Here is a 10420-nt window from a genome sequence, read left to right as displayed (position 1 = left end):
AATCTTAGTTCATACTATAATGGGGTGAAGATAACATAGTTGTTTTATTATGTTGTCACGTGTCTATAATTAGGGACCATAACCTTTATTTACAAGAAGTGCATACTCTTTTATAAAGAGTGATGCACCTTTAAATTCAAACTCTTTCATAAAAAGTGATCTCCCTTTGGGTCTAATGTTAGTCATGCCTAAGGGTGGAAATAGGTTAAACCGCCTATCAGGAGCCTACTACCTGGCCTAACAGGCTAGGCCAGACCAGAATTTTTTTACGAATAGGTCAGACTCAGGCTTTCTAAAAAACATATTTAGCTTAACATGCCAGACTTTAGGCAACCTAAAAGGCCTATTAAGCCTATCAGACCGACATATTTAGTTATATTATATAAGATTGTTGAAATTATACTATTTTAATATAAAAAATATTATTATATATGTAATATTAATATAAAAATGTATATAAAAATAAAATTTAATTATTAGAATTAGATGGACATAAATAAAAATAAGCATATAAGCCCATTTAAATGTAGACATGGTAACCCATTTCATGAGCATATAGTAAATATGCCTTTAAACAGGCTAACATGGCAGGCCAATGAAAAGGATTGAATGCAAGGTGTTTTCAATTAAATGAAAAAATGTTTTGGCGCAATGAAAATGATTTTCTCTCTCTTTTTACTCTTGAAGCTTATGCAAGAAAACCTCAAAGAAACAACAAGAAAGCTTTGAAACATTTTAGCACCATGAATCTTTGGTTTTCTTCTCTCAGATAATTTTTTGATTCTTACTCAATGAAGGCCAAGAGCTGTTTTTAAAAACTGGTTCAATTCTGTTTCATAATAACATAAATAGCTCATAACTGATACATCATATATTAATCGATTAAATTGTCATGTTAATCGATTAACGATTTCTTTAAAAATAGATTTTCAGTTATGGCTTAATCGATTAAAAATGTGCTTAATCGATTAATTTGATAGAAATCCTGGGAGGTTACATTATGTAACTCCATTTAACTGATTATGACTTTTCTTAATCGATTTGAGGATTTCTCCAGGACTTAATTGATTACCAAATGGGTTAATCAATTAAAATCCCTTAAAATGGTTTTTCTATTTATGCGGTAAATACCCTATATGATGAATGAGCATGCAATAATGATTTTTAGAAAAATAAAGCCTTTATGCACAAAACCATGTATGTATAAATGCAAATGCATGAGTGTCATTTATCCTATATATGTATGATGATGTTATGCCTCATTCTCTATGATTTTCATTTTAGACTTTTTGTGAGACACTTTCCTTCTTGGGTTTACCTAACCTAAGACTCAATATTAGGCAATCAACTTAGAACTCTAGAATGTAAATAACAATCCTAGACTCTATGATGTTGACCTTGAGTTCTTGGTGTGTTGTTTGTTGTGATGTCCAAGTCTTCAAGTTTTCATATAAGACCTTATCTTCATCAGAACTTCGTAGGTTGGTTATAATGACATCCTTTGACTATTTGCCATTTCAATCTCCCTTTTTTTTATTATGACAAACACTGAAACAATTCCTTTGTTTGATGACTTGAAGCTTGATAAAATATGTTTGCATAGAGTTGAATCACAATGCGCTGCTCCCCCTCACTTTGTTCTCCCCCTTAAACCATGTAAAAGGGAATACTAGGGTCGCAACATGGTTACTTGCGGAAGCTCACTTCAACCTGCAAAACAACTCAAACAACACCTTTCTCCCCCTTTTGGCATGATAAAAAAAAACTATGGCAGATTATGATATTAATAGCCAAAAGTAAGGAAAGATGTATATAATTTACTGGTCTTAATCGATTAATTAATCAAGGATAATCGATTAAGCAATCTAAGAAAAAATTGAACAAGTGCACAAAGTTTAGTATTAATCGATTATGAAATGGAGTTAATCGATTATGTATGAATAAAAACAAATTATGGAAGAATTGATTGCGAGAGTTATCTAGTCGTGTAGGTTCAACATGAATTCCATAGAATGATCGATGATAGTTATAGACAATATACAGACGAAATTAATCATCGAACAATATATATACACATGTAGATAACATCAAAGGATAACACAATAATTTTAAACATAACCCAAATTAGCAACAAGTTTTACAAAATATACGAGTAAGTGAAAACGAGTACATAGATTTCAACAAAGAGGATTAGGGAAAAGTGAAAAATAACTCAGAATGACACTTGAATCTGATATAGTGTTCCCGTTAAGCGATTATATGTAGTAGTTTAATTGATTAACCAACTTAAAGTTTTCAAAAATTGGAATTTTGGATCCTAGATAATTGATTAAATTTTGACGATAATCGATTAATCTGATGACAATTTTCAGAGTTTTAAAATATTGAGCCCATGAAATCGATTAAACAGACTGTTAATCGATTAAATTGCATGATAAAAATTTCTTTTGGCTACTGGAACTGAAATTAATCGATTAAGGCATAGTACAATCGATTATTGACAGAGCTTAACACAAATTTTAGTGTATTTTAGAGATTTCTAGAATATGCTTAGAGTGTTATTGCTAAGATACACACCTAAAGGGTTTTGACACACTAATAGAGCATAAAAACAATCATGAAGATAATCTAAACAAGGAAGTATACATTCATAACCTGTATCATTTATAAGCATATAGTGAAGATCAAGTAAGACACATAATTACCCTAGGCACATTATTTTAGATATTTTTCATCAAGTATGCCAAGTTCTCCACGTAACACAAAGAAAGTATCTCGTGGAAGGTGTTTGGTGAAAATATCTGCTAATTGCTTCGAGGTTTCAACAAATTCAAGTATGCAGTCACCTTTCTGAACAAGATCTCTTAAAAATGATGTCTAATCTCTATATGCTTAGTTCTAGAATGCAGAATTGGGTTTTTCAATAGATTTATGGCATTATTATTATCGCATTTTATAGGAATTTTTACTAGTTTTAAGCCAAAGTCTGGTAGTTGCTGCTTCATCCATAAAATCTGAGCACAACATACGCCTGCGAAAATATATTCTGCTTCAGCGGTAGATAAAACAACACAAACTTGCTTCTTACTATGCCATGATACTAGGGAGCTGCACAAAAGGTGGCAAGTCCCGCTAGTACTTTTTCGGTCTAAGTTGCATCCTGCAAAGTCAGAATCTGAATACCCTATTAGGGATAACGAAGTTATCCCTAGGATACCATAAACTCATAGATATTGTTCCTTTAAGATTTATCAAAACACGTTTTACAACACTAAAATGAGATTCTCTTGGTGAAGCTTGATATCTAGTATACATACATACACTAAACATTATATTGGGGCGACTAGCAGTTAGATACAATAAAGAACCCATTATCCCATAATATTTGGTTACCTCAATTGCTTTATCTTTTTCGTCTTTGTCGAGATAGCAGGATGATGCCATGGGTGTTGTTGCTTCTTTACACTTATCCATGTTGAATCTTTGCAAGTGTTCCTTGCAATACTTTGTTTGGTGAATGAATATCTTGTTGTTCATTTGTTTTATTTGTAGTCCAAGAAAGAATGTTAGCTCACCCATCATCAACATTTTAAACCCCCATTTCATAATTTCAGAAAATTCCTTATACAACAAATAGTTAGTAGCACCAAATATAATGTCATCTACATAAATATGTACTAATAACACATTATTTTATGATTTTCATATAAAGAGTGTTGTATCAACTTTGCCCCTTTCAAATCCCTTTTCTAATAGGAAGCTACTCAATCTATCATACCAGGCTCTAAGTGCCTACTTTAAACCATATAATGCCTTTTTGAGCTTATATACATGATTATGGAATTTATGATTTTCAAAATCGGACGATTGGCTTACATACACTTCTTCTTGAATATATCCATTCAAGAACGCACTCTTCATATCCATTTGAAAGAGTTTAAAGTTCATTATCGATGCAAAGGCTAGCAACATTCGAATAGCCTCCAAACTCACAACAGGGGCGTAGGTTTTGTCATAGTCAATGCCTTCTTCTTGATTATACCCTTTGGCAACCAAACGTGCCTTATTACGTATAATCAAATCAAATTCGTCTAGTTTATTTTTAAAGACCCATTTTGTGCCTATTACAGGATGATCTTTAGGCTTAGGGACCAAGTCCCATACGTTATTATGCTCAAACTGGTTTAGCTATTCTTGCATAGCTATTCCCCAGTGTTCATCCTCTACGACCTCATCTATGGTCATAGGCTCGACTTGAGACACAAATGCTACAAAGTTACAAAAATTTCTTAGCGAGTTAGGGGTTACCACTCCCGATGAGATATCACCTATGACCTTGTCGAGCGAATGATCTTTCTTTGTCTTCCACACTGTAGGCATTTCTTGATGTTTTGCATTTATCTCCTAATCATCCTGGACCTCGTTCTCATTCTCGATGTTCTTTGTGTATGCATTTTCTAGTGCACCTGAAATATCATCACACACAATCTTCCTCTTCTCTTTCGAAGAAGATTCATCAAATTTTACATGGATAGACTCTTCAATATGCATAGTATATTTATTAAAGACTCAATATGATTTACTATGAATGAAGTACCCTAGAAATATTCTCTCGTCGGCTTTCGAATAAAATTTCTTAGTAATATGTTACCATTATTGAATATGAAGCATTTACATCCAAAAATATGCAAGTGAGAAATATTAGGTTTTCGGCCTTTTAGCAATTCATATGGCGTTTTTAAGAGTGTAGGCCTAAGTAGTACTCCATTGATTACATAGAAAGCAGTATACATCGCATCGGCCCAAAAATATTTAGGGACCTTGCTTTCAATTAGCATTGTCCTAGCTAGCTCCTATAATACTTGATTTTTCCTCTCAACAACTCCATTTTGTTGAGGGGTTCAAGGAGCCGAGAACTGATGTAGGATCCCATGCTTTTCGCAAAAGTTATCAAATATGTGGTTTTCAAATTCTCCACTGTGATCGCTGCGAATATAGACAATTTTATGGTCAATTGGTTTTGTAGCTATTTGGCCAGATTTTTAAAAGACTTGAAGTCATCACTTTTTAGAGCAAGAAACAAAGTCCATGTATATCTAGAGAAACCATGAACAATTACTAGTGCATAGTAGCTACCACCAAAGCTCATTATTTGTGATGGTCCAAACAGATCTATATGGAGTAACTCCAAAGGTCTAGTTGTGCATTTCACATTCTTAGATGAAAATGAACTCTTCACTTGTTTACACTTTTGACAAGTATCACAATAGTCTTTTGATTTGAAATCAATCTTTGGTAATCCTACTACTAAATCATGTGATGATAACTTAGTTAGATTTTTTAGATGGACATGCGCTACTCGTCTATGCCATAGCCACATGTCAGTCTCTTTAGTGATAAAACAATTTGAAAATAGAGTGGTGACATCAGCCAAGTTGATCATATAAATGTTATTTATTCGTAGCCCTATAAACTTAACATTATTATTTACCCCATCACGAATGATGCAACAGTTTGAGTCAAAAGATACCTTATTTCTTTTATCACATAACTGGCTAATGCTGAACAGGTTGTGCTATAGTCCTTCAACATATAACACGTTTTCTATTATGACTTCTGAAGCATTTCCAATTCGTTCAACTCCTAGTATCTTTCCTCTGTTATTGTCTCCATAAGTGACATAACCTTTACCGTTTAGTGAGAGAACCAGGAACTTCGATCGGTAACCTGTCATATGCCTTTAACATCCACTGTCTAAGTACCAGTGTTATCTCTGAGTTCGAAGGCAAAGCTATAAATCAATTTTACTTGCATAGTTTAGGTACCCAAGTTATATTGGGTCTTTTTTTGTTAGTAATCAAGGACTCTTGCCCTTTTCGCATCCATACATATTTACCACTAGGTTTTCCATATTTCCTAATGTAGCATGATATAGATGTATGACCATGTTTACCACAATAAAAGTAAGTATGCAATTTTTTATTAGGCCTATTATGCACGTAATCTACTTGTCTCCTATATGGTCTTCCATTTTTCTTTGGTTTATAGCCAAGACCTCCATGATTACCTATATTTCTAGATGTAGCAAGTAGGTTTTTCAGGTTATAACTACTATATGTGAATTTTGTCATTTTATCTTTCAAGTCAGAAATTTCAGCATTTAATACATCACAATTATCACATATAGGGAGTTCAATTAATTTAATGGCGTAACTACATGAGGCAAATGAGTAGATGAGATCTAGAGTTTCATTTTCTAGTTTTAATTCATTTAATTCTTCTTGCATCTAAGTTATTTTACTTTCATGTAATAAAATGACTTGTTTCTATCTACATTTATTTTTGCCAGATTCTTAAGTTCCTCATGCAACTCAACAAAAGCACTATATAATTCATCGTAAGTAGGAGACTCATCAGAACACGAAGAAGAGTTATAGAAATGTACCTCACTCGTGTCATCTAGATTGCTTGTGCTGCCAATTTCGTGAGTGTTTGCCATTAAGCATAATTTGGCGGTCTTCTCTTCATCGGATGTGCTACTCGTTGTCTTATCCTCCGGAACATCTTATACAATATAAGCCTTATTAGATTTAAAGTCTTGGGGGTTTCTTTTATCGTGTTCAACCTTCTTGAGGTGACTTGGGCATTGGAATTTCATATGGCCCGATTTGCCACACTCATGGCAAATGAGGCGATCTTTGGGAGTTTTGTCTCGTCTGGTTGATTGTGCAGATGTATCTTTCAGAGAGATGCCCTTTTTCATTATCTCTCTCTTCTTGTGATTGTGAAGATGTAGCTTTCAGAGAGATGACGTTTTTCTTTCGATCTGAATCTTCATGCATTGTTAAGCGGCCCAACTCCATTTCGTGTTCTTGGAGCTTGTCAAAGAGAGTTTCTAGTGACATAGTGTCTAAGTCTTTCAACTCCATAATTGTTGTTACCTTGGGCTACTATTTCCTATCAAGACAACGCAACACTTTGTTAGTAAGTTCACCAATAGCAAAATTATTATCTAAAACAATTAAATGATTTACAATATGAGTGAATCGTTTTTTTCATTTCATTTATCGATTCATTAGGAAACATTCTAAGCAACTCATATTAATGTGTCAAAGTATTTAATCGAGCACGTTTAACCTCACTTGTGCCTTCGTGGGTTACTTACAAAGTATCCCACATTTCCTTTGCATTTAGGCATTATGACACCCGAAAGCATTCGTCATATGATAAGGCAAATGTTATAATGTTCTTTTCCTTAAGATTATGCTGGACTTTACGTCTTTCATCGTCAGTCCATAATCCCTTTTGTTTTTTTTTGGGTTTCACCATCCACTATGTGAAATGGAGTGAAAGGTCCGTTGACAACAGAGTTCCAAATCTCTGTGACTATGGCCTCTTTAAAGGTTTGCATGCGCACCTTCCAGTAGGCGTACCCTTTGCCACTGAAAATCAGAGGGCGGTTGATGGATGCACCACCACCACCAAAGGGGTTTGTGGAACCCATAGTGATTAATCCCTCAGATCAATGAATTTTGCGGCCAAGCTAGCATTTTCGTACTAGCTCTGATACTACTTATTGGGTACTAGTAAGGTAAGATTACACCTAGAGGGAGGGTGAATAAATGTCGCAGATCACTAGTCCTGCTTTTTCGATATTTGCGCAGAATACAAAGCTTTTGCAGTTAATCGATTATCAATAGGGTTAATCGATTAAGGACAGTTAAATTAATCTATTATTATTAGTTGGTTAATCGATTATCCTGATTTTTATACTTTGAAAATTAGTTTCTTGTTTCGTAAAAACCGTGACGATTCTTGATCTTTACTATATTAAGATTGATTCTTGATTAACAATAGATTAACACAGTAAGCAATTAATCACAGAAAGCAAATCAAAACATAAAGTAGTAAAGATAAAATTATAAAGAGATATGGATAGAGAAAAATGTGCCCGAGGATTTTTATCCTGGTTCGTTTGTGGTCCACTGCAAACTACATCCAAGCCTCCCGGTTGATCTGGGAGATTTTTCTTCACTTATCAGAAATGTAATTTACAACCACACTTCCAATACAATGAAACATAAACTTCCTTCTTAAAACCGATGAGCCACTAAGCTTGGTTTTACCCCTTATCTATGCCTACTTGGATACCACACCGTTCGCACACTTTGCCCCCAGCCGAAACTCTTACTTGAATCAAGAATTCTTGTTTAACGAAGAATCCTAATTATCAAATTGTGATGATACCACACATCACGAGAACTCTCCTCCTCAAGTTACAGATTTTTCGCCGAGTTACTTAGCATACTAGATTGTGCGGATAACGACTCTTAATTCGGCTCTAATCACCTTTGACATAAAATCACACAAAACAACCCTAAGACCTAATTAAGAAACCATGCAAGGTATTTTCAATTGAATGAGAAAACATTTTGGCGCAATGAAAAGTATTTTCTATCTTTTCACTCTTGAAGCTTATGCAAGAAAACCTCAAAGAAACAACAAGAAAACTTTGAAACTTTTTAGCACCATGAATCTTTGGTTTTCTTCTCTCAGATAATTTTAAAAACTGATTCAATTATGTTTCAAAATAATAGAATTAGCTCGTAACTGATACAACATATGTTAATTGTTTAAATGGCCACATTAATTGATTAACGATTTCTTTAAAAATGGATTTTCAGTTATGGTTTAATCAATTAAAAATGTGCTTAATTGATTAATTTGATAGAAATCATGGGAGGTTACATTCTTTAACTCCATTTAAACGATTATGACTTTCCTTAATCGATTTGAGGATTTCTCCAGGACTTAATCGATTACCAAACGGGTTAATCAATTAAAATCGCTTAAAATGGTTTTTCTATTTATGCGTTAAAATCGCTTAAAATAGTTTTTTTAGAAAGAATAAAGCCTTTATGCACAAAACCATGTATGTATAAATGCAAAGGCATGAGTGTCATTTATCATATTTATGTATGATGATGTTATGCTTCATTCTCTATGATTTTCATTTTAGACTTTTTGTGAGACACTTTCCTTCTTGGGTTTACTTAACCTAAGACTCAATACTAGGCAATCAACTTAGAACTGTAGAATGTAAAAAAGCAATCCTAGACTCTGTGATGTTGACCTTGAGTTCTTCGTTGTTGTTTATTGTGATGTCCAAGTCTTCAAGCTTCCCTATAAGATCTTGTCTTCATCAGAACTTCGTAGGTTGGTTATAATGACATCATTTGACTATTTGTCATTTCATATTTTACCCATCTTCCACATGTAGTGAATTTGAATAAATAAGTTGTAACTCAATCCATTCTAATCATGTTAAAACAAAAAAAAAAAGTGAAGTGCCATTCAATGTTATTGGGATCGGACAAGGACGGTACAACCGTCAGCCGTTTATATGCACGATCTCATACTACACTTACAACCATAAATCCCTTCTAGTCATTCCTGCATGGTTTAGTACTATAGGGTATAGCTAATAAAGTTGCAGGGTATGACTAATAAACCTGCAAGGACTATAGGATATTTTACTTTGTTGTACTGTCTCCATCAGGTTTAGTTTAGTATACAACATTATGTTATCGTCTAGTTAGATAGATGATCCTACCGATTAAACCAGTTAGAACCTATATAAGATCTTTTCTGGTTTGATGTATAATTCGAGTTTCACAACACGTGTATCATTAGTTGAAATATTTTTCAGTTATATGTCTCATTTCCATATTTTATTATTGACTAAACATCTTTAAGCATTTATTGTCTTCTTTGAAAAATATATACATTCATTTTATCACTCTTCCAAATGAATTGCAACAATCCAAATATTATTTCACTGTAAATTAAAGAATGAGAGATAATGGGCTCTAAACCGAGGTCATTATAGAAATTAAATACTTTAAAATCATTTGTTTCTCTCCTCACTTGATGCATGGACTCATTGGCCGGAAATGAAAGAGATGAAAACATTCACTTACTATTCTTCCTCTAATGTATTCTTCTTTATTTAACATACCATTATTAAATTTTACAACGTTGCGTGAACATTAAAATTAAGTAGTGACTCCATCCATTCCATTCATGTTAAAACCGAAAAAAGTGAAATGCCATTAGTTGCCACATTTTTACACTTATACTAGTAAGTGTAAGAATAGGATTGCAACTAAGACGGGGGAGGGGGGTGAATTAGTTGACTTAAAATTATAGTAACTTTTTCTGCAAAATGTAAGAGTTAATGTGCAGAGGATAATATTGCAGAAAATAAACAAGTAAAAAGTAAAGAGGAAAGGGAAAGGAGAGTACACAAGTATTTTATACTGGTTCACATTCTCTTCCACCGAAGGCTACGTCCAGTACTCTTGCAACACGAGAGATTTTCCACTAAATATTGAGTAGTAATTACAAAGTCTCACCCCGA

Source organism: Lupinus angustifolius, chromosome LG05 (assembly GCF_001865875.1).
Source record: "Lupinus angustifolius cultivar Tanjil chromosome LG05, LupAngTanjil_v1.0, whole genome shotgun sequence".
Lineage (NCBI taxonomy): Eukaryota > Viridiplantae > Streptophyta > Magnoliopsida > Fabales > Fabaceae > Lupinus > Lupinus angustifolius.
The sequence above is the reverse complement of the archived record's forward strand: the minus strand, read 5'-3'. Positions refer to the sequence as shown.